Source organism: Mus musculus, chromosome 15 (genome assembly GCF_000001635.26).
Source record: "Mus musculus strain C57BL/6J chromosome 15, GRCm38.p6 C57BL/6J".
In the NCBI taxonomy this organism is placed as follows: domain Eukaryota; kingdom Metazoa; phylum Chordata; class Mammalia; order Rodentia; family Muridae; genus Mus; species Mus musculus.
The window spans coordinates 45,919,135-45,945,798 of record NC_000081.6 but is presented as its reverse complement, the minus strand read 5'-3'; positions in this window follow the sequence as shown (position 1 = coordinate 45,945,798).

Here is a 26,664-nt window from a genome sequence, read left to right as displayed (position 1 = left end):
GTGTGTATGTGTGTGTGTGTGTATATATATATATATATATATTTCATGAATTTAAATTCACTTCTCTTTAGGTACATGCTGAACTTATAAAAATATTAACCTCTGAACACATATCTCATTGTGTTCTAGTCACACAGCAGGCCATAAATCAAGTAGCTGGACTAATTTTGAACAGATTTCATTACTTTCCAATTGATTTCTTTATAGAGAAATCACATTTTGAGAATTATGGGTTGTAAAGCAACTGTTTTATTTCTATGGTCTATGAAATACATTTTTTAAATTTTATATTTTTAAATGAAAAGGATAACCCAAAAGCTGGAGTAAAAAATATGTAGTGCTCAGTATTTTAATGATTTTAATCTCATTTGAAATTATTCTTCCTTTACATTAAAGACTAAACAGATAATGTATAAACACACAAAATCATAGTTTTGTGCATTTGTGTGTGTGTGTGTTAGCTTCTGCCATGAATCTTTGCATTCATGAAAGACAGACTACTATATTTTGTGGGGCATTGGGCTAGGCACAGACAATCTGGTCTCCAGTTGAGCTGAGGTCTGAACCCTGGGACGTGGTGTTGATAATTCATCTACATGGGACCAAAGGCGTTCTCTCATATCTCCTGGACTCAAGGCTCCTGTCGAAGTAACCATCCTCTCAGCCCCCACAGGAAAAGCATGGTTACTACTTAAGTAGACAATGTCTCAAGCTTCTGACCTTCAGGCTAAACTCCTCCCCAGTTACCTAGCAACAGTAAAGATCACAGCACACCATAAGAGGGGCTGTTTGACCCCTCCTCACTCTCTTACTCCCCTTACTCTCCTCTCTCCTCTCACTCTCTTTCCTCTATTACACCCTCCTACTCTAGCCTGTCTTCTCTCTCTCCTTTTCCCTTCTCTCCTCTTGGTCATGGCTGGTCTCTCTCTCTTCTACATTTTCTCTCCCCCTGTCTTTCTAAAATAAAGCTCTAAAACTATAGACTGTCTCTGTTCATCAAGGCCCACTGCACTTACTCTCACCTGCATGGAAACCTCTCACCCTCAGCCCTCTCTCCCATAACCCTGGCTACAGGGTGTCATCCCAGGGCCCCCGGTTGGGGGCTACCCCCTGTCCACCTCTCATTGAGTGTGGTCAGTGGCTTAGATGCTCACCCCAGGGCCTAGTGGACAGCTTCTGGCAGTCCTTCCATGTCTGCCTGCCCAGAGCGTAGGGAGGAACTCTGGCCCAACATGGGCTATCCTCCCTCCCTGCCTCCTTCTCCCACACCCCATTAGTTGCCACAATGTTTAATGGGTATATTAAATTCAAAGAAAACCCACACTTACTTTTTCTATAATCATTGACTTATTATTCATCTCCATTCCAATTATTGGTTTTTAAATTTTTTTCATGAAAACTATATTGCTCTTGATTTTCTCCTCCCTCAGAGATTCTCAGTTCTTCTCATCCTTTCTATAAATGCCCTTTGTTTATATTTTTTAGAAAAAAAATGACAAAAGAAAGAATAAAGAGAAAGAAAAATTTGAGAACCACACACATATACAATCTCTAAAATTACAAACTTTGAAATCATAATTTTTAAACAAACAAATATACAAGCAAGAATATATGAATAAATAATCTAAATGTTAAGAAAACAAAAAAAAATGTGCAACCAATGCAATATGACAGCTTCCACTAACTTTAAAACAGTAAACTATACTGATGTCAATTATGATTATATTATTAAAGAGCTATTTCCTTACAAATATTTGTGGATTCTGTCTTAGAATCTGAAGTTTATAAAGTAGGTAGGATTGTTAAGGAAAATAACACAAATATATAAATACAAAACAACTATAAAAATATTATTTTGAAGTTAATTGTGAAAATACTATAAATACTACAAGCACAATAAAATAGAAATCAAAATATTATATTACCTTGCCATATTATATTAGTACACTATATACTAATATATGTGATACTTATTTCATATTTGTATATATTTTGTAAGATAACTTCAGTTATCTTTATGCATAATAAATTTGTGAGTATATTGTCATAAAGATTATATAGAAAAAAATAAGTCAGTGGATTGTTTTGTAGTTCAGTGAAAGAACACTTCCTAACATGAGACTTACATTGATCCTTAGTAACTAATTTTTTCTTTAAATTTATTTTTGCTTTGTACTATTTTGAGACTTGCTCACCCTGTATGACTCTGTTGGATCTGAAACTCTCTATAGACATTTGGCTAGCCTTGAAGGTAGAGATCTGCCTGCCTATGCACTCTGAATGTTGAAATTAAAGGTATGTCTCACAAATATCAGACCTCCTAAAATTCATTTAAAAAGAAACAAGTCTTCTATCTATCATGATTTAAAAGATAATTTTATAGTTGTTTAAAGTTTTCTTTCACTCTCATTATTTTTAGAAGTACAATGTTCTATAAAAGAAGCAAAGACATAAGAAATTTATTCGTAAGAAAAGGGCTTCCCTTTCACTTGTTTGTTTGTTTGTTTGTTTGTTTAATATGTATGTCTGTGGGAAGAGATTTGAGTCTTTTGTACCATAGCAATGGAGAAAAAATTCGGGGTTATGTGGTTGCCATGTATCAAGATCAGGATCTTAGGCGTGGTGACTAACACTGTTATCTACTGTGTGGAATTAACATCAAGTGCCTTATTTTTATATTAGAATGTTGGGTCCCAGAAAATATACTAATATTACAAATGAACACGCTTATTTTATTTTCAATACTACATAGCTTATCCATTAAGATTTTATAGACTAAAATAAAGGAATATCTTTATTGGGAAGTTTAAAATTTTGTCTTTTTAGAAAAGCTCCATCCAATTTCCAGCATGTATGAGCACTTGAGAATACATTCTGGCTTCCTAACAGTACCATAAGTATTTCCCACCTGTTAATCAGAATTCCATGTAGTTGGACATGCTATACTATCAAATATGATCTTATAAGAGATTCTACTTACATTAAACAAAAATGAGAACAAATGTTCTACATTTAACTTTAAACATTGGATACTTTGAATTAATATAGCCTATTCTTGCCACAGTTTACTTTGTACAGGGAATTTCAACTCCACAGTAAAAGGAGAGAAATACAAAAAGAACATTGTGTATACCCAGATGTGAAGCAGTGGAGTTGGTGGCTTTCAACATGACACCTACATGGTGAGAATATTCCCCACAAAAAGTAGAGAGGTTACATGAATTTTCAGTGCTTTGCATTAATTTGTAATAATTATTGACAGGTTTCATCTGATTTACCTTTTAACAAAAATCAAGTTTCCCTCTTATTTACCATATTTTTAATCAACATTATTGTTGTTAATTCATCCAGCTCTTCCTAGCTTTCCTATTCTTGAGGAAATGTTGCTCAATCACTTTTCCAATTAAAAAGTAACAATATTAACAAATTTTGAGAATCATCTACTCTGGGCAATGGTGGTGCACACCTTTAATCCCAACTCTTGGTAGGCAGAGGCAGGCTAGCCTGTTCTACAGTTTGAGTTCCTCGAGAGGCAGGACTATAATGAAACACCTTGTGTCAAAAAATTAAATAAAGGAAGGAACCTTAGGTGAAATACTCTACATTGGGGAAAGGAAACTTGTAGAGTTCACCTCCAGTAGAAAGACAGGGCATCAAATGGAGGGAAAAGGTTACCATTTCATAGTCAAAAATACTGACCAAGAATTTTTTTCTCTCTGAAAGAACTGCAGGGACAAAAATGGAGACGGACCTGAAGAAAAGTAGGTTCAATGACAGGCCCAAATTGAGATCCATCTCAGGGAGAGGTCCCAAGGCCTGACACTATTACTGATGCTGTGGTGTGCTTACAAACAGTGGCTTATCATGACTGCCTTCCAAAAGACCCAACAAGCAGCTGAAAGTGTAGGTGCAGATATTTAGACCCAACCAATGGACCAAAGATAGTGACCCCTGTGGTTGAATTAGGGAAAAGCTGGAAGAAGCTGAAGAAGAGGGTGGCCCTATTAGAAAAATCAGCAGTTCTCAACTAACCTGGACCCCTGAGATCTCTCAAACACTGGATCATCAACCAGGCAGCATACATCAGCTGATATGAGGTCCACAACACATATACAACAGAGGAATGCTGGGTCTGGGTTCAATCAGAGAAGATGCACCTAACCCTCAAGAAACTTGAGACACCAGGGACTGGGGAGGTCTGGTGTGGTAGTGGTGGGGTGAGAAAAACCTCTTGGAGCTGCAGGGCAGGGGGAAGGGAGATGTGGTTTGTGGAACAGTTGGAGGGTGGACCAGGAGGGAGATAAATTCTGGACTGCAAAAAAAGTTGAAGAAAAAAATTAAACAAAACAAAAACAAACACAGTTTAAAAATCATCTGAAGGTATCCATAGCAACATTGGCTGAATTAGTTGATTATCAAAATATGTGAAAATGTTTAAAGTTATACATAATTAGGACATTAGACGATATTTTGTATATGTCTGTGTGATCTTTTTTTTTTCTTTTTCCTTGTGCATGCTCATTTTTTTTTAGAACATTACAGGTTAATATCATGTTGCCCAATTTCTTCCCCATCTTAAAAATTAATGTTCTAATATAATGTAAATACAGACAATATGATTGGAGTTTTCTATTGTAAACTAGAAGTATTGGGGGTTTTCTTGTTATGTTTATGAAATTTAGGGAGTATCCATGTGAACAGAAAAAAAAAACAAAAAAAAATTTGTCGGGCGGTGGGGTGGCACACGCCTTTAATCCCAGCACTTGGGAAGCAGAGGCAGGAGTATTTCTGAGTTCAAAGATAACCTGGTCAACAGAGTGAGTTCTAGGACAGCCAGAGTGAGTTCCAGGACAGCCATGACTACCCAGAGAAACTCTTTCTTGAAAAACAAACAAACAAACAAGAAATGAAAATTACGTAACCTTATGGAATTAAACTTTCAGATTGTTGTCAGTAATGTATTTTTTCTTTTTAATTATGAAATAGCCATTGCATTGTGTTTTATTTAATATTAATTAATATGTAAACGTACTTGACTCATTACAGTATTTTTATCGGTTATTTTATTTATTTACATTTCAAATGTTATCCCCCTTCCCAGTTTCCCAGCCATAAGCCCCCATCTCCTCCTCCCTACCCCTGCCTCTATGAGGGTGCTACCCTACTCCAACCCCACAACCACTCCTGCCTCAGTGGCCTAGCATTCCCCTATCCTTGCTCATCAAGCCTCCACAGGACCAAGGGGTTCCACTCCCAGTAATACCAGATAAGGCAGTCCTCTGCCACATATCCAGTTGGAGCTATGGGTAGCCCCTGTGTTCTCTATGGCTGTTGGTTTAGTTCCTAGGAGACTTGTGAGGTTTGGTTGTTTGATGTTGTTTGATGTTGTTCTTCCTATGAGGTTGCAAATCCCTTCAGCTCCTACAGTTCTTGGCCTAGTTTCCCCATTGGGGTCCCCATGCTCAGTCCAATATTTGACTGTGTACATTAATTTCTGTATTGGTCCAACTCTGGTAGAGCCTCTCTGGGGACAGCAATACTGGGCTCTTGTCAGTAAGCACTTGGCATCAGCAATAGTGAATGAGTTTGGTGTCAAGAGATGGGATGGATTCCTATATGGGGCAGTCTCTAGATGGCCTTTACTTCAGTTTCTGCTCCATTCTTTGTCCCCACATTTCCTTTTGACAGAAGGATTTCTGGATTAATATTTTTAAATTGGGTAGGTGGCTCTATTCCTTAACTGGGGACCATGCCTATCCACTGGGAATGGTCTCTACAAGGTCTATCTTCACTTTGTTGGGTATTTTGACTAAAGTCTTCCAATGAACCTCATAGTAGAATTTTCATATATGTGAAGAGCTTTGCCTGATTCCATTTTTCCTATCATTTACAAAGAGGTTTTTAAAGTTTTAAAGTAGCAACAGTAAGTTTCAGGGTTATACAGTCTTTATTGACTTATTGAGCAATTGTGCAGTTCAGATTCTACTAAATCAGATAGGAGGTTGTCACTGGTTCTTATTCTCTCTAATTCCCATCATATTATCTTAGATTTGGCATCAATCCATCAAGTTGTTTTGTACTCCATATCTGCTAATTATTTGATTTCTTATAAAAAATTAATGTTGGGTAATCTCTAGCTTGATGAAAATGACAGAAGCACTAAGTAATTCATTTAGCATAGTTTATTTTTTTGTATTACTTTTTTTAAATTAGGTATTTTCTTCATTTACATTTCCAATGCTATCCCAAAAGTCCCCATTCCCTCCCCCCACTCATTCCCCTTCCCACCACCTCCACTCTTGTCCCTGGCATTCCCCTGTACTGAAGCATATAAAATTTGCAAGACCAATGGGCCTCTCTTTCCACTGGTGGCCGACTAGTCCATCTTCTGATACATAGCATAGTTTATTGATAAAAGGTTAAAAAAATAAACTTATTTGAAAAAATGGAAACTATTTTTAAAAATTCTCAGTAGAATAACACTTTGTTAAGTATTTCAACATTCTGTATCACAGTTTGATATCTATTTTAAAGTCATGTCTTCATTAGATCTCAATTATTAATTATAATCATTTCCAAATTTTTTTAAAGGAAAGATAAAATAAATCTATTTTCCTTTGTAGTAAAATGCGTTCATATCTCATAGAAGAGATAATATGCTAAAATCATAAAAAATATTACAAAATATTTCTCCAAAACATTTCTGTTATAAGAAATAAAGAAGAATTATTTTTTGCCTATGCATTGAAACTAAATTGATTGAAGTAGCTATTTGGTATTGTACCTATCACTGAGATAATAGATATAATGAATAATAATAATATTTATAGTAAAGAATTGTACATGTGTAAATGTACTTAATAGCAATGTTTACTGACTGATTAACAGTAGATGGATGTGAAAACGTTTTCAGAGTTCCTTTGTGAGTATCATTACATGAAAATGAAGTTATTGATAGATTAGGTCATTATGATTTCATTTAGGCAAGTCCTATCTGTAGCTCTTGTTTTGATGCTTCACTATATTAGTTTCCATTAAGAAAACATAGGAAGAAAAAGCAACAGAGCAGGAAAGAGGATGAGAATCCTTAAGTGCTTTCATTACTTTAGTACAAAAACAAATTTCTACAATGTTGATGGATGTGTAATAAGGTTACAAATGACAATGTATTTTGCACACAAACCAAAAAGTAACTAAACTAGATTTTGTAATATTCTTTCTTCATCAGGATGCAATATATTTTAACCTGATACCTTGCTCATGTGATCATTTTAAACAGAGCTAACAAAACTAGGCATGATGCAAATCATTTGCAGACTGTAATCAGTGACAGTTAGTTGTAATAAGAATTGATTTGCCTCTGTGATTCTAAAATCATATACTTTTACAGGTTTTAGCTACAATACTAGTATTGCAGTCAGTGAAAGTTCTCAGTTCATGTTGATATATATCATTCAGATTCTTGAATAAAATAATGGAAAGGTAATGATGGAGCCAACATTCATTGCTATTCTTTTCTTACTTAAATCATGATGTCGTATAAATGTATATCATGTGCATAACACGATGAGAATTTTACACCACAAAGTGATAGAGATAAAAAGAACATTACATACTATGTGCAAAATACTCATAATTTATATACCAGCAAAAAAACTTCATGGAACTACTTTCTTTGGTGCTATTGTTAATATTTCAGAAGTGTGGTTTGTTTTCTCTGAGCACGTATGGTAAAAAAAGGTGGTATGAGGAAAAAGGGAGTATAAATAGTTGTTCTGATCAAAAGTAGTAGAAAATAAAGTTATAACTAGACAGAGAACAGAGTTCTCAAAACCTCTGGAGGGTATGAGTATTGAACACAGGGTACATTTTTTATCTTTCGATAGAGGACAGAGTAATTAAGTAAGGGTGCACAGCTGGCCATCAGTTCCCAGCACATGTAGGAAATATTCACACCAATATATCTTACCTGACTATCATAGAGCAGAAGTAAATGAACTAATAATCTCCTCCTAAATTTTTTTAGTCTCTTATTTGAATTCATAACAAGAATTTCAACTGTGGGACATAAGATGGAACTTTGGCATTTAGATAGCAGATAAGCTCATCCCTTTTCAAAAAGTTTGCATACTTCATTCAATATTCATTTATCCATTTGGTTGTTGATTGAACCTCTATTCTACTATGTTCTTTTAAATGATAAGGATGAGAGTAGTGAACAAGTTCACTTACCAAAGATGAAAACAAGATTCTGTACTGTTTGGCTTTACATATATAATCTGCAATATAAACTTCAATGACAGTTACTGTAAGAATGCATAGTAAAGGGAAAAAGTATATTATAAACTCCTTAGAATCTATAGTCCAGAAATTAATAATCCCTCATTTCTATTTGCATTATCATGGTTTTCAGACATTTTAAAATATCATTGAAACAGAAGAATGCCTAATAAATAATGTTATTGGAAGATTCCAAGGGATGTTTGGTTCTTGATTCAGAAATGAGGAAAAATCAAATGTTCATGTATATTATAATTTAGAGAAAAGATGACAAAATAGAGCTGTATTAGGAATGATTCTTTCCTAAAAAAACCTGGGCAAAAGCTGAAACATTATCAGGGTTTTGTTTTCTTTCAATAAAACGTGAAACATTTGTCATGTTTCAATCATTATAAAATGAAAACAAATTAAATTGTATTTTCCAGTATATCAACCAAATTATAACTGTGATTTAATATAATTAATAAATTTGTAAATTACCAGTGTCATGAATAATGACAGATATCTTGGAAATTTGAAGAAAACAACCTTGATAGCTAGGTACACAATTTAGGAGTTAATAGAATATAAATCTGAAATCTGATAGAATGGATGGTTTCCAAACTTTAAGATATATATATATATATATATATATATATATATATATATATTAGAGATTGCCTAGACAAAAAAAGCAATTGTTGTTCAGACAGAGAACTAACTTTCATTCTATTTCTAACATCTATGTGATAGCCCATAACGATCTGTAAGCAAAGTTTTTTGACCTCTGTGGGTACCACCCTGACTGTGGTACATATACTTCCACAGAGAAAATGAACTCATAAGCATAAGATTTTAAAAAAATAAATAAATATTTCTTCAGATATTTTTCATTGTTTGGAAGGTGGCTGGGGAATTGAGAAGCACAAGACCAGAAAGATAAAACAAAATTACATATGAAAACATGATAAAGAAACCTTTTATTTAATGGCAGCCCAGATGCAGGTATAGAGAATGCCTCCAAAGTAACATCATAAGCAGAAGAGATTGAGGCATGGCTTCTTAGAGGGGAAGAGTCCATGTTCTTCAAGGATGAATTCCATAAGAGACAAACCATGTTCTAGTAGATGACAAGATATTTTATCAAAAGAAATAATTCGAATGTATGGAATTTTCTACCAACTGTTTTAAATAAAAAATAATTAAAAATAATAAAAGAGAAACGATTTAAAAGATACAGAAATAGACAAAAAATAAGCTTGCTTCTCTCATTCTATTAAAAAGAATAAATTAGTGAAAAGGAAAAAGACTAGTAATGTGAGCAAATAGTGTGTTTATAAACTGTATAGTTTAAAGGAACAATTACAATGAAATTTCTCTTTAAAGCACAGTGCTACAAGCTAGATCAATAAGATAACTAAAGTAGATCAAGAGTAGATGACAAGATATTTTATCAAAAGAAATAATTCGAATGTATGGAATTTTCTACCAACTGTTTTAAATAAAAAATAATTAAAAATAATAAAAGAGAAACAATTTAAAAGATACAGAAATAGACAAAAAATAAGCTTGCTTCTCTCATTCTATTAAAAAGAATAAATTAGTGAAAAGGAAAAAGACTAGTAATGTGAGCAAATAGTGTGTTTATAAACTGTATAGTTTAAAGGAACAATTACAATGAAATTTCTCTTTAAAGCACAGTGCTACAAGCTAGATCAATAAGATAACTAAAGTAGATCAAGAGAATACAAATTGGAAAAAGTCAAAGTATCTGCAGTTGATATGATTATATATATATATATATATATATATATATATATATATATATATATATATATATACATATCTCCCAGGTAACTCCTACAGCTGATGAGTACCCTTAGTGACATGGCTGGATATTAAGGTAAGTTTAAAAAAAATCAGCAACTTTTCAATATACAAATGAATAACAGGCTGAGAAAGAAAGCAAAAAACAATATCCTTCACAGTAGCCACAAAGAATAAACAATTTATTAGTGTAATTCTAACCAAGTAAATGAAAAACCTGTATAACAATACCATCTTAAAAGAAGGAAATAGAAGATATCAGAAGATGAAAAGATCTACAATGCTCATGAATCCAAAGAATTAACGTACTAAAAATGGTCATTTTACCAGAAACAATCTACAGATACAACTCAATTCCCATCAACATTCCAACACAATTCTTTACAGACCCTGAAAGTATAATACTCAACTTCAGATGTAAAAACAAAAACCCAGCATGACCTTTAACAACTCCAAATCTCTCAGAGGGCTGATATCCAAACTTTATTTTTATTCAAGGAACTGGACATTAAGACACCAAATAATCCAATTAAAAAAATGGGTCAGATAACTAGACAACGAATTCTCAATAGGGAAATTCTTTAATGGCTGAGAAGCACTTGAAGAAATATTCAACATCATTACTCATTAGGGATATGTAAATCAAAACAACTCTGAGATCCCATCTTATATCAGCACAGGGGCTAAGATTAAAAATTCAAGCGACAGCACATGCTGGCCAGTAGTAGAACAAGGGTAACACTCCTCCTTGCTGGTAGACACAAACATGTTTAACTGCTTTAGAAATCAATCTGGTGATTTCTCAGAAAACTGGGAATACATATAACTTAAGACCCAGCTATAACACTCTTGGTCATATACCCAAAAGATGATCCTCTGTATGACTAGAACACATACACCAATATGTTCATAGCAGCTTTACTCATAATAGGCAGAAAAATGAAACAAAACATATGCCCCTCAACTGAAGAATGGATGCAGAAAATTTGGTTCTTTTACACAATGGGATACTATTCAGCTATTAAAAACAAAGATATCATGAGATTTGTAGGCAAATGGATAGACCTAGAAAATATCATCCTGAATGAGTAACTCAGACCCTGAAAGAAACACAGGGTCTGTACTCACTTGTAAGTGGATATTAGTTATAAAGTAAAGGATGATCAAGCTGCAATCCTCAGACCCAAAGCAGATGAGCAGGAAGGAGGGCTCAAGTGGGAGACACTTGAATCTTGCTGAGAAGGGGAAATAGAATAAATATTGTGGGGGGATGAGTAGAGGAGACTGCACAGGGAATGATGGTAGGAATGGGAGTAGGGGTGGTATCAGATATGGGGTGGATGTACTAAGTGAGTACTGGGAGAGGCTAGATTCCTAGGGCAATGGAAACTCCCAGGAATCGATGAAGGTAACCACAGCTAAGATTCCTAGCAATGGAGGATATAGATACTGAGCCTGCCACCTCGTATATCTAGTCAAAACTTCCAGTGGAGAGATTAGGACACCAATCCAGTCCTAAAACTTCTGAACTACAATTTGTCCTGTATGCAAGATGTGCAAGGCTAAAGGTGGTGCTTAAATTGTGACAGTGGCCAACTGTCGACTGGTCCAACTTGAGATCCATTCCACAAGACAAACCCATCTTCTGACCTGGCCTAGAGGGCCAGGATTCAGGAGCTTGAGGAATCCCGAAGAAGAGGGATAAATAAGATTGCAGGAGACATCACATGAAAACCCTCAAAATTAACCTGAGTTCTTAGAGACTCACAGAGACAGAACGGGAGATACTTATGCAAAAGGCCTATGTAGGTCCCAACTAGGGAGTCTCCATGGGACCCACATAGGCCTTCTGCATAAATGTAACAGTGTAGCTTGATTCTATGTTCAGACTCCTACCAATGGGAGAAAGCACTGTCTTCTGACTCTTTTGCCTGGCTTTGGTTGCCTTTATCGATTTTGGGTTGCCTTATCTAGCCTTAATAGAAGAGGGAGTGCCTAGATGTACGAACCACAATTGGATATGTTCTGGCTGATTAATATCCACTGAAGTTTGGTCCTTTGAAGAGAAAAGGAGGAGGAGTGGATGGGGGCATGTGGGGAACATAAACCGGGAAAAGAAGAGGGAGGGCAAACTGTGGTCATGATGCAAAATAAATTTAAAAAAATCAATTACTTAAAGCAGTGACATAATAAAAGAACATGGAAGGTGTGAGATTTTTGCATTGGTACACTACTCTCTTTCTGTTTCATTTTGTGTGTATGATGTAAGATAACATTCCTTGGACTTTTGCCATCGTGGTGTCTATCAGTTTCTAATGTCATACTTTGATCTTTTAACAGAAATCTCCAGTATATTCACAGAGAGTGATTTAAAACCTTTTTGGTCTGCATCACCTGGAAGCCACAACATGTGCAAATTTTGACCTTAAAAATTATTCTCCAATGGCACATGTTTAAACTAAAGACAAAGAAATATGGAAAAGAAGTCACTTTCTGAAATACTGAATTGCTTTTAGCACTATAAGCTTTTTAACTAAAGTTTAATTTATGATTGTTTATTTTCTCAAAGAGAACTGAGAACAGACATTTAATTATCTTACTGTAAGAACACAAGAATCAGGCATAGATAAATGACAAATTATAAAGAGATGATAGATTTTAGAGGGAAGAAAAATGACATTCTATCTCAATAACAGCTACCTAAAACCATGTTTCCAATTATTTTTCATTCTCTCTGAAGCCCACTAAACTATGGCTCTCCAATTAATTCACGTGATTTGTCAAAGTCTCAGACTGCCTCTCTATTATGATTAACTTACAATTCATTGTACTGTATTAGTCAATAATAGTGGAGAAAAAAATTAACAAGTCACTATTAAGTGTTTTTTGTTTTTCTCATTTCAAGCCAGCATGTGCATGTGGTATTTGTTGTAACTTACATTCTACTGCATTTAAGTGTCCTTCTATGACCTCATCTATTCCTTCCCTACTCTCAATGTAGGCATGTTATTGTCTCATTCCTTGTATATTTTCCTTTCTAGTCTACTTTCATTTCTTGGCAACATAATCAAAGTAGTGATAGATATGGCCACTTTCAAATGTCCTCTTTCAACCAATTTCCAAACACTGCTGTATGCAAAAAGATATTCAACATTTTTAATAAGACATTTTTCTGGAAATTTCTTTTTTTTTTTTTTTTTTTTTTTTTTTTTTTTTTTTTCATTTTTTATTAGGTATTTAGCTCATTTACATTTCCAATGCTATACCAAAAGTCCCCCTTACCCACCCACCCCCACTCCCCTACCCACCCACTCCCCCCCTTTGGCCCTGGCGTTCCCCTGTACCGGGGCACACAAAGTCTGCGTGTCCAATGGGCCTCTCTTTCCAGTGATGGCCGACTAGGCCATCTTTTGATACATATGCAGCTAGAGTCAAGAGCTCAGGGGTACTGGTTAGTTCATAGTGTTGTTCCACCTATAGGGTTGAAGATCCCTTTAGCTCCTTGGGTACTTTCTCTAGCTCCTCCATTGGGAGCCCTGTGATCCATCCATTAGCTGACTGTGAACATCCACTTCTGTGTTTGCTAGGCCCCGGCATAGTCTCACAAGAGACAGCTACATCTGGGTCCTTTCGCTAAAATCTTGCTAGTATATGCAATGGTGTCAGCGTTTGGATGCTGATTATGGGGTGGATCCCTGGATATGGCAGTCTCTACATGGTCCATCCTTTCATCTCAGCTCCAAACTTTGTTTCTGTAACTCCTTCCATGGGTGTTTTGTTCCCACTTCTAAGGAGGGGCATAGTGTCCACACTTCAGTCTTCATTTTTCTTGAGTTTCATGTGTTTAGGAAATTGTATCTTATATCGTGGGTATCCTAGGTTTTGGGCTAGTATCCACTTATCAGTGAGTACATATTGTGTGAGTTCCTTTGTGATTGTGTTACCTCACTCAGGATGATGCTCTCCAGGTCCATCCATTTGGCTAGGAATTTCATAAATTCATTCTTTTTAATAGCTGAGTAGTACTCCATTGTGTAGATGTACCACATTTTCTGTATCCATTCCTCTGTTGAGGGGCATCTGGGTTCTTTCCAGTTTCTGGCTATTATAAATAAGGCTGCTATGAACATAGTGGAGCATGTGTCCTTCTTACCAGTTGGGGCTTCTTCTGGATATATGCCCAGGAGAGGTATTGCTGGATCCTCCGGTAGTACTATGTCCAATTTTCTGAGGAACCGCCAGACTGATTTCCAGAGTGGTTGTACAAGCCTGCAATTCCACCAACAATGGAGGAGTGTTCCTCTTTCTCCACATCCTCGCCAGCATCTGCTGTCACCTGAATTTTTGATCTTAGCCATTCTCACTGGTGTGAGGTGGAATCTCAGGGTTGTTTTGATTTGCATTTCCCTGATGATTAAGGATGTTGAACATTTTTTCAGGTGCTTCTCTGCCATTCGGTATTCCTCAGGTGAGAATTCTTTGTTCAGTTCTGAGCCCCATTTTTTAAGGGGGTTATTTGATTTTCTGAGGTCCACCTTCTTGAGTTCTTTATATATGTTGGATATTAGTCCCCTATCTGATTTAGGATAGGTAAAGATCCTTTCCCAGTCTGTTGGTGGTCTTTTTGTCTTATAGACAGTGTCTTTTGCCTTGCAGAAACTTTGGAGTTTCATTAGGTCCCATTTGTCAATTCTCGATCTTACAGCACAAGCCATTGCTGTTCTGTTCAGGAATTTTTCCCCTGTGCCCATATCTTCAAGGCTTTTCCCCACTTTCTCCTCTATAAGTTTCAGTGTCTCTGGTTTTATGTGAAGTTCCTTGATCCACTTAGATTTGACCTTAGTACAAGGAGATAAGTATGGATCGATTCGCATTCTTCTACATGATAACAACCAGTTGTGCCAGCACCAATTGTTGAAAATGCTGTCTTTCTTCCACTGGATGGTTTTGGCTCCCTTGTCGAAGATCAAGTGACCATAGGTGTGTGGGTTCATTTCTGGGTCTTCAATTCTATTCCATTGGTCCACTTGTCTGTCTCTATACCAGTACCATGCAGTTTTTATCACAATTGCTCTGTAGTAAAGCTTTAGGTCAGGCATGGTGATTCCACCAGAGGTTCTTTTATCCTTGAGAAGAGTTTTTGCTATCCTCGGTTTTTTGTTATTCCAGATGAATTTGCAAATTGCTCCTTCTAATTCGTTGAAGAATTGAGTTGGAATTTTAATGGGGATTGCATTGAATCTGTAGATTGCTTTTGGCAAGATAGCCATTTTTACAATGTTGGTCCTGCCAATCCATGAGCATGGGAGATCTTTCCATCTTCTGAGATCTTCTTTAATTTCTTTCTTCAGGGACTTGAAGTTTTTATCATACAGATCTTTCACTTCCTTCGTTAGAGTCACGCCGAGATATTTTATATTATTTGTGGCTATTGAGAAGGGTGTTGTTTCCCTAATTTCTTTCTCAGCCTGTTTATTCTTTGTGTAGAGAAAGGCCATTGACTTGTTTGAGTTAATTTTATATCCAGCTACTTCACCGAAGCTGTTTATCAGGTTTAGGAGTTCTCTGTTGGAATTTTTAGGGTCACTTATATATACTATCATATCATCTGCAAAAAGTGATATTTTGACTTCCTCTTTTCCAATTTGTATCCCCTTGATCTCCTTTTGTTGTCGAATTGCTCTGGCTAATACTTCAAGTACTATGTTGAAAAGGTAGGGAGAAAGTGGGCAGCCTTGTCTAGTCCCTGATTTTAGTGGGATTGCTTCCAGCTTCTCTCCATTTACTTTGATGTTGGCTCCTGGTTTGCTGTAGATTGCTTTTATCATGTTTAGGTATTGGCCTTGAATTCCTGATCTTTCCAGAACTTTTATCATGAATGGGTGTTGGATCTTGTCAAATGCTTTTTCTGCATCTAACGAGATGATCATGTGGTTTTTGTCTTTGAGTTTGTTTATATAATGGATTACATTGATGGATTTTCGTATATTAAACCATCCCTGCATCCCTGGAAAACCTGGACGAAATGGACAAATTTCTGGACAGATACCAGGTACCAAAGTTGAATCAGGATCAAGTTGACCTTCTAAACAGTCCCATATCCCCTAAAGAAATAGAAGCAGTTATTAATAGTCTCCCAGCCAAAAAAAGCCCAGGACCAGACGGGTTTAGTGCAGAGTTCTATCAGACCTTCAAAGAAGATCTAACTCCAGTTCTGCACAAACTTTTTCACAAGATAGAAGTAGAAGGTATTCTACCCAACTCATTTTATGAAGCCACTATTACTCTGATACCTAAACCACAGAAAGATCCAACAAAGGTAGAGAACTTCAGACCAATTTCTCTTATGAACATCGATGGAAATTTCAAATCATGTTGCTGTAGTAAAGTTTCTGATGCTGAGGCTCAGATCTTGACAGCTTTACTTTGTCTACCCAGATTTGTTAGATTGCTCTACTCCCTTAAAGTCCTTTGGATCTCTCAATCCTTTTCACAATCAGTAAACATCACTATGAGTATGAGAGAGAGACAGAGACAGAGACAGAGACAGAGAGACAGAGGCAGGGAGAGAGAGAGAGGCAGAGAGAGAGAGAGAGAGAGAGAGAGAGAGAGAGAGAGAGAGAGAGAGAGAGAGAGGTCAATTCGTGCTGAGGTGATTACAACAGCTGTCCAGTAGGAATCTTCTATTCTTGCATCATAATTATGTGTTGTGGGGACATTTCACAGCATTTCTGTTTATAAAATAAACTGAATACATTCAATGTAGATAAAAATTGAAGCTAATGAAAACACCACAGTTGTGTAATGTTTTTTATTCACTAATGTGCTTTAAGTTTTCTACTAAAAATCATGCATTAATTAAAGCATGTGTTAAATCAGATGCACTGGAACCACTTGTTAAAAATTATACCTGACAGGAATGCCAGAAATATATGGGACAAGCAGTCACAGTACATCACTTAAATATTGATGGTTCTCTGAAACTGTGAACACCTCAGCAATTCAGACCTAAATTACATTTGATAATACTTAGTTGTGATACAGAATATGTAGAGTTAAACTGCATAAGAAACAAAAGAGAGCTCTTATTGCTCTAGAAAGAAAGAAAATGTAATTCACGTGATAGATCTGATATTAGAATAATAAGATGGCTTGCAATTGTAAATTTTTGGTTCAGTTTTAATTAAGATGCTTGATATTATATATTCGCAGTCATACTGCAACCTGATAAGAAGAGTGATGCTAGTCTCCAGGTTTATAAAATGTGACCTGAGTCATATTGATCTGAAGTGGTACTTGCAAAGATGACCATATGATAGTTGAGGATGGGTTCTGACCAGAAAATGAACAGAATATCTGCCCTATAATTTGACAAACATTAATGACAAATAACAATAGGAACAAGGCATTTACAGCAATTCTTCTGGAATCAACACAAATCTGAAAAATTTATATTGTGTGTATGGTGACAAGAATAAAGAATTCTCTGACATTGGTTATTAACTAAACAGAACTGAATAGAATTTACTACATTTTCCTACAAAACTTTGTGGTTGATAGTAATTATTTGTGACATGAAGAAAATAAATATTTCCAAAGTTTATACCAACTGAAGCTCTCATCGATATTGTTTACCTGAAAATAAAAAAAAATGTTTTCTTACAGAGTAAATTAAAGTATCATCATAATGAATTAATAGAACTGATAATAGTTAGATAAGATTTATCTAATGAGTGGACATCAAGGAAAACAATATCATATCTGTAGTTCACAAATTCCAAATTCTGATCAATATTAAGCAGTTCAAGAATAGACTTCATACTTAAGAAGTTTAGTAAAATTTTAGCAACATAAAAATATATAGCCATTGATGTGAGGTTCTATTATGTAAGTACCCATACTTGAAAAAGAATTACTGCCTCTGTACAACTACTGGCATGGTTAATTACATCATGATTGGTTTTGAGACACCCATAACAAGTAAATCATTCTCTGTGGGCCAATGTTCATGTCCAAGTTACTCATTTACTATACGGGTGCAAACGAGTATCATGATATAATCTGAAAGAGTGTTCTGAAAGAGGTATCTGGAAGAAAGAAGTATTTTCCTTCTTATTTATTTTGCGTGGGTTTAAAGTACATATGCATGTTTCCATGGGGGGGGGGAGAACAACACATGTGTATAGACATGTTATAGACATGTGTATGGCTATAAGCCTTAGGTTGATATCTAGAGTCTACTAGTCTATTAAACAATGCTATATATTATAGGTACAATGGGGCTTTTCTACACTTTTAGCACACAGCTAGATCTGTGAACACCTACACAGGTGTATATTTTAATAATTCTCTAATTGTCTGTCTCTCAGTTAAGTTATGTTGAAGAACAAGGGTCACATAGTATATATTTAAAAGCTCATTTTCTCAGTAAAGTTTTATATCTGTGAAATCATTATTACCCCAAAGGAAATCCAACACAAATCCAGAGCTACTCTTTCAGTTTTCCTCATAAAGTTACCACCTACTGTATTTTGTTTTGGTGGCTGTTGTTTTAAGTTTCAACTTTAGTTAATTTTATGTTTCCCCTAAGTCTGTCACAGACAGTATTTCTATAAATCAATCAATGAATAGATGCTGATTAATATGTCATCTTATATTTTTGATGATTTCATATGTTCATATAATGTGTTTTAGTCAGATCAATGTGAATTCCCTTTTCTCCATCTCTTCCTCTGTCCTTTCCAATAATTTTCTTTCTCAGATATGTTTACTATACATTATGTTTTAAAATCCTTTTAGTGTTGCTTGTATATGCATGGGGGTAAAAAAATCTACTGGAGTATGTGTAACCTCTGAGGAATTTATTCCTGAAGGAAACTGACACTACTTTATCCAGAAGCCATCAATGTATAATAGTGACTGTAATAAGGGGGATATTTAATGGGATACTCCATCCATCCTGGAATTTGGGAATCTACATCTTGTGCAGGTTTTGACATCTACCATCGCTGACTGTTATAATATTCTATCTCTTGTTCTTTAGTGATCTCTGAGCCCTGGGGATAGGAATTGTGTGATATAGATGACATATTTAGAGGTGACAATTCCACACTCTCTTATTCTCTGAACAATGAAGATCTGTGAGTTTTTACAGTCATCACCAGTACTACAAAAATACACTTCTCTGATAAGGGTTGAGAGATGCCCTAAATTACAAGTATAAAATAAGAGTGTGGTGAGGAAGTTTAATACTATGCCTATTTATCAGAATAAAAATATGGGGTTCTGCCCTAAAGCCTATGACTTAACCAGCCATGTGTTTTTATCATACTTAATGGTAGCAAATCAATACCATCTTCTGTAGCAGTACCTTTTACATTGAACATGTTTTATTTCAGAGACACAAATATATAGTACAGAATCATTTACATAGAAATAATATTTGTAACATATGAACGAGTTCTTAATTCTAGAGTGTGTGCAACAATATTTATTTGTTTGTTTGTTTTATTCAGTATATATCTCGCCATTCTCCTGGTTATAACCTACCACAATCCTTCTACCCATCCTCCTTCCCCTTCTCCTCTGAGGAGCTGGAGGCCCCCTCTGGGTATCTCCCCACCGTGGCACATCAAGTCTCTCTAGCTAGGAGCATCCTCACACACTAACATCACAGAAGGCAGCCCTTCTAGGGGAACAGGATCTACAGGCAGTCAAAAGAGTGAGGGACAGACAGAGTGGAGCTGTATTTTTTAACTGCCATTTCTTTTTCTTTCTCCTATTAGTCTCTTTTCTCATAAATTTGATAAAAATCTGTGACAGAAGCAACTTACAGATGTTTGGACCATAATTCTGAGATCACTGCAGAGAAGATCTGTTACAGTGGCTCACTAACTGCAGAACTGTTTTCCAGGGCACTTCTAACACAAATGCCAGACCATAAAGCAGACCACGAAGCAGGGAGGACAAACTAGAATCAAACTTCCCATGGTTTTTGTTGTTGTTGTTGTTGTTGGTTTGTTTGTTTGTTTTTGTTTGTTTTGTTTTGTTTTTCAGGGCATGGTTTCTCTGTGTAGCCCTGGCTGTCCTGGAACTCACTCTGTAGAACAGGCTGTCCTTGAAATCAGAAATCTTCCTGCCTCTGCCTCCCAAGTGCTGGTATTAAAGGCATGTGCCGCCGCTGCCCGGCTACTTCCCATGGTTTCTCTGCAAGAACCTACTTCACCACATACATAAAATAATTTTCCAAAAGGTTGCCACCAGTACAGAATGTTTAAATGCATGAACTTGTGGTAAACATTTCTGGCATATCAATACATAATATTATTAGAAGGAGCATCAAGAGAAATAGAATCCAGGTCAACTTTGTTCAAGTCTGCATTTGTCTCATGCAGAATTGCACCTTTTAGGGGTTAGACATATTTAAAAGTGTACCAATTTTAGAAATAAGACAACTACAGATACCTGAAATATTAAAAAATGACTTGCACATTTCCTCTTATACCCAGCACATACCTGACACATGCAGAAGCAATTTTCTACCTTTATACAATTGCACTCAGGAGCAAAGGAGAGTGAATCACGCATGAAGCTTCAATATAAAGGCTTTATTCTAGATGATTGTATGGATCACTTTTGTCAGAAATTGCCGTGTTTTCTTTCTGCAACAGAAAAATACACATTATTCCATTTTGTATCATTTTCTCCAGGCAGGAATTGGCTTGTTACTTTGATCGAAAAATAAAGGAAATTTATCAACTTATAAACAAATGCTTCCATCTTTCAATTGTAGAATAAAGTAAAATCTCTATGAATATGGTGCTAAATATGCTTTTGTTTTGGGCAGAAAATTCTAAAAACTGTAATATTTATTCACTTTAAAGCAGTTCTTCAATCTCATCACCACAGATGGTTTTTATATTACCTTATTTCAAGCCTATTATTAATTACACTTTCTACTTTCTGTATTTTGAAGCTAAGTTTACTATACTGCTAAAAGAGGCTAAGGGCATTTTAAAATGGTAAAATGATAAAAATGTGCTGTTTCTTTTGCATTATCTGCAAAGCATTTCACAAATATTCTGCACTGTCTAAAACACTACTTCATTGTAGTCTTCAGTTAACACTGATTAACTCTTGATAATTCTAAGGTACTATATAACCTGTGGCTGTCTCTCTGTGAGAATTTCTTTTCATCTCAGAGAATAATAAGCTATTGAAGTAAGCCACTCTGGAATTTTTACCCATTTTCTTAGCATGTCATGCTTGATCTTAAGTCCTTTAACACGAGGTTCAAATTTTTACATATTTCTAAATGTCTTTCTCCAGACTGTGATATCTTTGTTGGCAGTCATTATTTAAAGTTCTGCTTTAGACTGACTACTTAAGGAAAAAAAAAGCTAGTTCAATGAGTAAAGAGTTTCAGAGTATGTGTTAAGCGAAGGGTGTCAGATCCCCTGAATTACATTTACAAACATTGATGAGGTGCTATGTCACTAACTACATAAATACCTTAAAAGCATGTAAGACTGATCTGCCTGTAGACTGATCTTTTGGAGGCAATTTTTCTTTTTTCTTCATTTATTCTTCTCTCACATATTATATCCTACAAGCATGATAAACCTTCCTGGAGATTTTGTGGATGGGTTGGTATCCTAATCCCTTCACTGGAGGCCTGGCCTGGTTACAGAGGATGTTCAGTTCTAATTCAGTGTCCATCATTACTATCACTCTTCACTAGTGTCTCCCTTGTAGATTCCATGGAGTTATTGCACTAGGTTTCAACTTTGCCCCCAAAATGCTCCCTGATAGCAGTAGTTGCTCTTAGTATTGTTGCCTTCTGTCAACCTCCAGCACCTAATCACTCTAGTTTCCATTATCATCCAACCCAAGTCTACGTACTTAAATCTACTCTATTTCCCCTTCCCAGAGGGATCCTTGCATCCCCCTCCCTCTTAATTCTTCCTTGTTACTTAGCCTCCTTGGGTTGGTGGATTGTAAGATGACTATCATAGGTCTTCCAGATAACAAACAAACAAAACAGTAACAGAGTCTTTTCTTTCTTTCTTTCTTTCTTTCTTTCTTTCTTTCTTTCTTTCTTTCTTTCTTTCTTTCTGTTTTTCCACTGAGAATCCCTCCTCTCATATGATTCTGTTAGAGTCAAGTTGACATAAAAATATCCGGAGTTATATAAAATTACCTTGAAGATGAAATCAAAATGATTTCTAATTTGTTCATTGGTTAAATTTATAAATTTAATTTAAAAAATCTCTAGACTTTCTATAATTATGAAAATTCTCTTAAATTTTATGGGTCATCATGATTATAATATCTCTGAAAATAATTTTTGAATGATTTTTCTTTAGTAAAGGAACATGTTCAATTGCAATTGGAGGACATAAAATGGGCTATGTACCTTTTCATACTCAAACATCTTTCTTAAATCCCAACATCAAGTTTCCTTTTTAGATGAGAAACCAGCCAAAATGAGATTCCTTTCCCTGATCTCTTTACCTCCAAAATACTGAAACTATAAACAGACACGTTAAAATTGTAACAGATGTTCAGTTTTTACAGCAAAAGGTAAGCTCTAAAGATAATTTAAGGCATTATTTATTTTTTGTTTTCCTTCCGTCTCAATTTTCCACCTACTTTAGTAAAACTCAAAGCATATCATTTTGAAGTTTGAGCAAACACAAATAAACACAAATACACACACATACACACACACACACACACACACACACACACACACACCTCATATGCTTTGCTGCTTTCTCCTTCTATTTAAGTTTCTTCACAATCAACTACATGGAGTATTATTTCTACTCCTATATTGTTTTGTTAGTTTTTTTTGTAACTGTCCTCCTGTCCCTACTTAATATTTAAGATTGTTGAACCCACTCAACCCTCTCAAAATTTTAACGCATAATTGTTCCTATCTAGAACTAATACAGGGATAAAGAGTAGACCAGAGAATGAAGGAAAGGGCAGGGTGTCCAGAGACTGCCCTACCTGGGAATCCATACCATATGCAGCCACCCAGCCCAGTCACTATTGCTGATGCAAAGAAGTACATGCTGAAAGGAGCCTGATATAGCTGTTTCTTGAGATGCTCTGCTAGAGCCTTACTGATACAGAGGCAGATGCTTGCAGCTAACAATCAGAATGAATGGAGGAGTTAGGGGAAGAACTGAAAGAGCTGAAGGGGTTTGCAACCCCATAGGAAGAACAACAATATCAAACAACCAGGTCCTCCAGAGCTCCCAGGGATTAAACCACCAACCAAAGAATACACATGGAGGGACCCTTGGCTCCAGCTGCATATGTAGGAGAAAATGGCCTTATTTGGCATCAGTGTGAGGGGAGGTCCTTGGTTCTGTGAAGGCTTGTTGTCCAAGCATAGGGGAATACTAGGACAGTGAAGCAAAAGAGGGTAGGTGGGTGGCTGGGAAAGTACCTTCATGGAAGCAGGAGAGAGGGGTGGGATAAGGGGTTTTCAGAGGGAAAATTGAGAATGGGGATAACATTTGAAATGTGAATAAATAAAATAACCAATGAAATAATCATAAAAAGTTAAGTCATAGTAAAAATAAATAAACAACCCCAAAAGAGTGTTGAATATTAATAGAATAAGAGGTCATGAATGTGAAAGATATTATGGAGGGGTATCTTGACATCTCAGAATGAGGAAAAGGAGAAAGTAATGTTTTCATTAGAATGCATTCTCAAAATAAACAACAAAATATTAAAATAATTAAAAGCATGTCTTTGTATTAGCAAAACATATAACCGTTCAATTGGTTCAAACATCTCTCTGTTACTTGAACATAAGCTATTATACTAATGTTTAATTTACATCTTTTTAATTGGATATTTTCTTTATTTACATTTCAAATATTATCCCCTTTCCCAGTTCCCTACCCTGAAACTCCCTATCCCCTCCCTACTCCCTGCTTCTTTGAGGGTGTTCCCCCACCCACCCACTCTGTCCCACATCCCCACCCTTGAATTCTCATACACTAGGGCATTGAGCTTTCACAGGACCAGTGGCCTCTTTTCCCATTGATACCCAACCAGGCCATTGTCTGCTACATATGCAGCTGAAGCTATGGGTCCCTCGATGTGTACTCCTTGGTTGGTAGTTTGGTCCCTGGGAGCTCTGGGGGGTCTGGTTGTTTGATATTATTGTTCTTCCTATGGGGTTGCAAACCCCTTCAGCTCCTTCAGTCCTTTCTCGCACTCCTCCATTAGGTACCCCATTGGCGACCCTGTGCTCAGTCCAATAGTTGGCTCCAAACATCTGCCTCTGTACTTATCAAGCACTGGAAGAGCATCTCAGAAGACAGTTATATCAGACTCTTATCAGCATGTACTTCTTGCATCCACAATAGTGTCTGGGTTTGGTGACCGTATATGCGATGGATCCCCAGGTGGGGCAGTCTTTGGATGGCCTTTCCTTCAGTCTCTGATTCACACTTTGTCTTCATATTTGTTCCCATGAGCATTTTGTTCCTCTTTCTAAGAAGCACAGAAGCATCCATATGTTGGTCTTACTTCTTCTTGACCTTCATGTGGTCTGCAAATTTTATCCTCTGTATTTGGAACATTTGGGCTAATAGCCACTTACCAGTGAGTGTACACCATGTGTGTTCTTTTGTGATTGGGTTAACTCACTCAGGATGATATTTTCTAGTTCTATCCATTATCTAAGAGTTTCATGAGTTCATTGTTTTTAATAGCTGGGTAGTACTCCACTGTATAAATGTAGCACTTTTTCTGTATCTTTTCCTCTATTGAAGGACATCTGGGTTCTTTCCAGCTTCTGGTTATTATATATATAAGGCTGTTAAAAACATAGTGGAGCATTTGTCCTTGTTATAGGACAAAATGGCAATCAACAGATTGGGAAAAGATTTTACCAATCCTACATCTGAGAGAGGGGTAATATCCAATATATACATAGAACTCAAGATGTTAGACCCCAGAGAATCAAATAACCTCATTTTAAAAAATGGGTTACAGAGCTAAACCGAGGAATATCAAATGGCCAAGAAGCACCTAAAGAAATGTTCAAGATCCTTAGTCATCAGAAATATGGAAATCAAAACAACCCTGAGATTCCACCTCACACCAGTCAGAATGGCTAAGATCAAAAACGCAGGTGACAGCAGATGCTGGCAAGGATATGGAGAAAGAGGAACACTCCTCCATTGTTTGTGGGATTGCAAGCTGATACAACTACTGTGGAAATCAGTCTGGTGGTCATTTTCTTACATAATTGGACAAAGTTGTCGTGATCATCATACTACCCCAGAAAGACCACACCTGGCCAAACATTTCTATGTGAGATTTTTTTGAGTGAGAAATGGGCAAGGATGTGGTAGAAAGAGAAGGGGTGAGAGAGAGGGAGATCAGACAGGCCTTTCTTTATATCTGGAGGTTTACTTGGTAAACATTCTCATCAGGATCGTCTGTGGACTCTGGCTCTTGTGTGGGAAGTGGCTGGTAATCCTGTAACAGGAACTGATTAATAGCTTAGTTAGTAATGTTTTGTATTTGTTGTTGAAGGAATGTAGAAAAAATATTAATGAGTCAGGGAACAAATAATACCACCAGGAAGATGACTAGGAAAGGCGTTATGAAAGGGAGTATCCACTTCCATACAGGGTTTTCAAAAATCCCAGAACTGGAGATCTCACATCTTACCCGCGTTCTCACGACCGGCCAGGAAAGACGCAACAAACCGGAATCTTCTGTGGCAAAAGCTTTATTGCTTATATCTTCAGGAGCCAGAGAGCAAGAGAGCAAGAGAGCAAGAGAGCAAGAGAGCAAGAGTGCAAGAGTGCAAGAGTGCAAGAGTGCAAGAGTGCAAGAGTGCAAGAGAGCAAGAGAGCAAGAGAGCAAGAACAAGAGCAAGAAAGCAAGAGCAAGAAAAAGAACAAGAACAAGAACAAGAAAGCAAGAGAAAGAATGGCAAAACCCCGTCCCTTTTAAGGAGAATTATCCTCCGCCTAGGACGTATTACTCCCTGATTGGCTGCAGCCCATCGGCCCAGTTGTCATCACGAGAAAGGCAGAACACATGGCGGGAAAACTGCCCCTGCACGTGTGCAGATTATGTTTACCACTTAGAACACAGCTGTCAGCGCCATCTTATAATGGCAAATGTGAGGGCGGCTTCCTACACTCACATTCCCTACCTAAAATTCTTTAGATCCGACGGTATGTATCTCCAGGGTTTTATTTTTCACTATCCTGAATGGTTGACATAGAAACAGCATTCTTCTTGAAGTAACAGGCAAAGACCACCTTCTTTAGCTGTCAGGACATCTAGCCCCCATCAGTTCTGAAGCACCATGGCTGCCAAAGAATCAATCTGTTTCTTTCTGGATAGTAAGCACAGTTTCATTCATTTCTTGAAGATTGCTTTCAAACTGTGAAGTGAATGTATTATATTAGGTCATGGAAACTGTGATCCCTGCAACTCCAGTACCAACACCTATGGCTATTCCTGTAGTGACAAAGACTGGTACAACCTGAATCGCTGTCTTGTTAGGCAGCTATCATATCTACAACT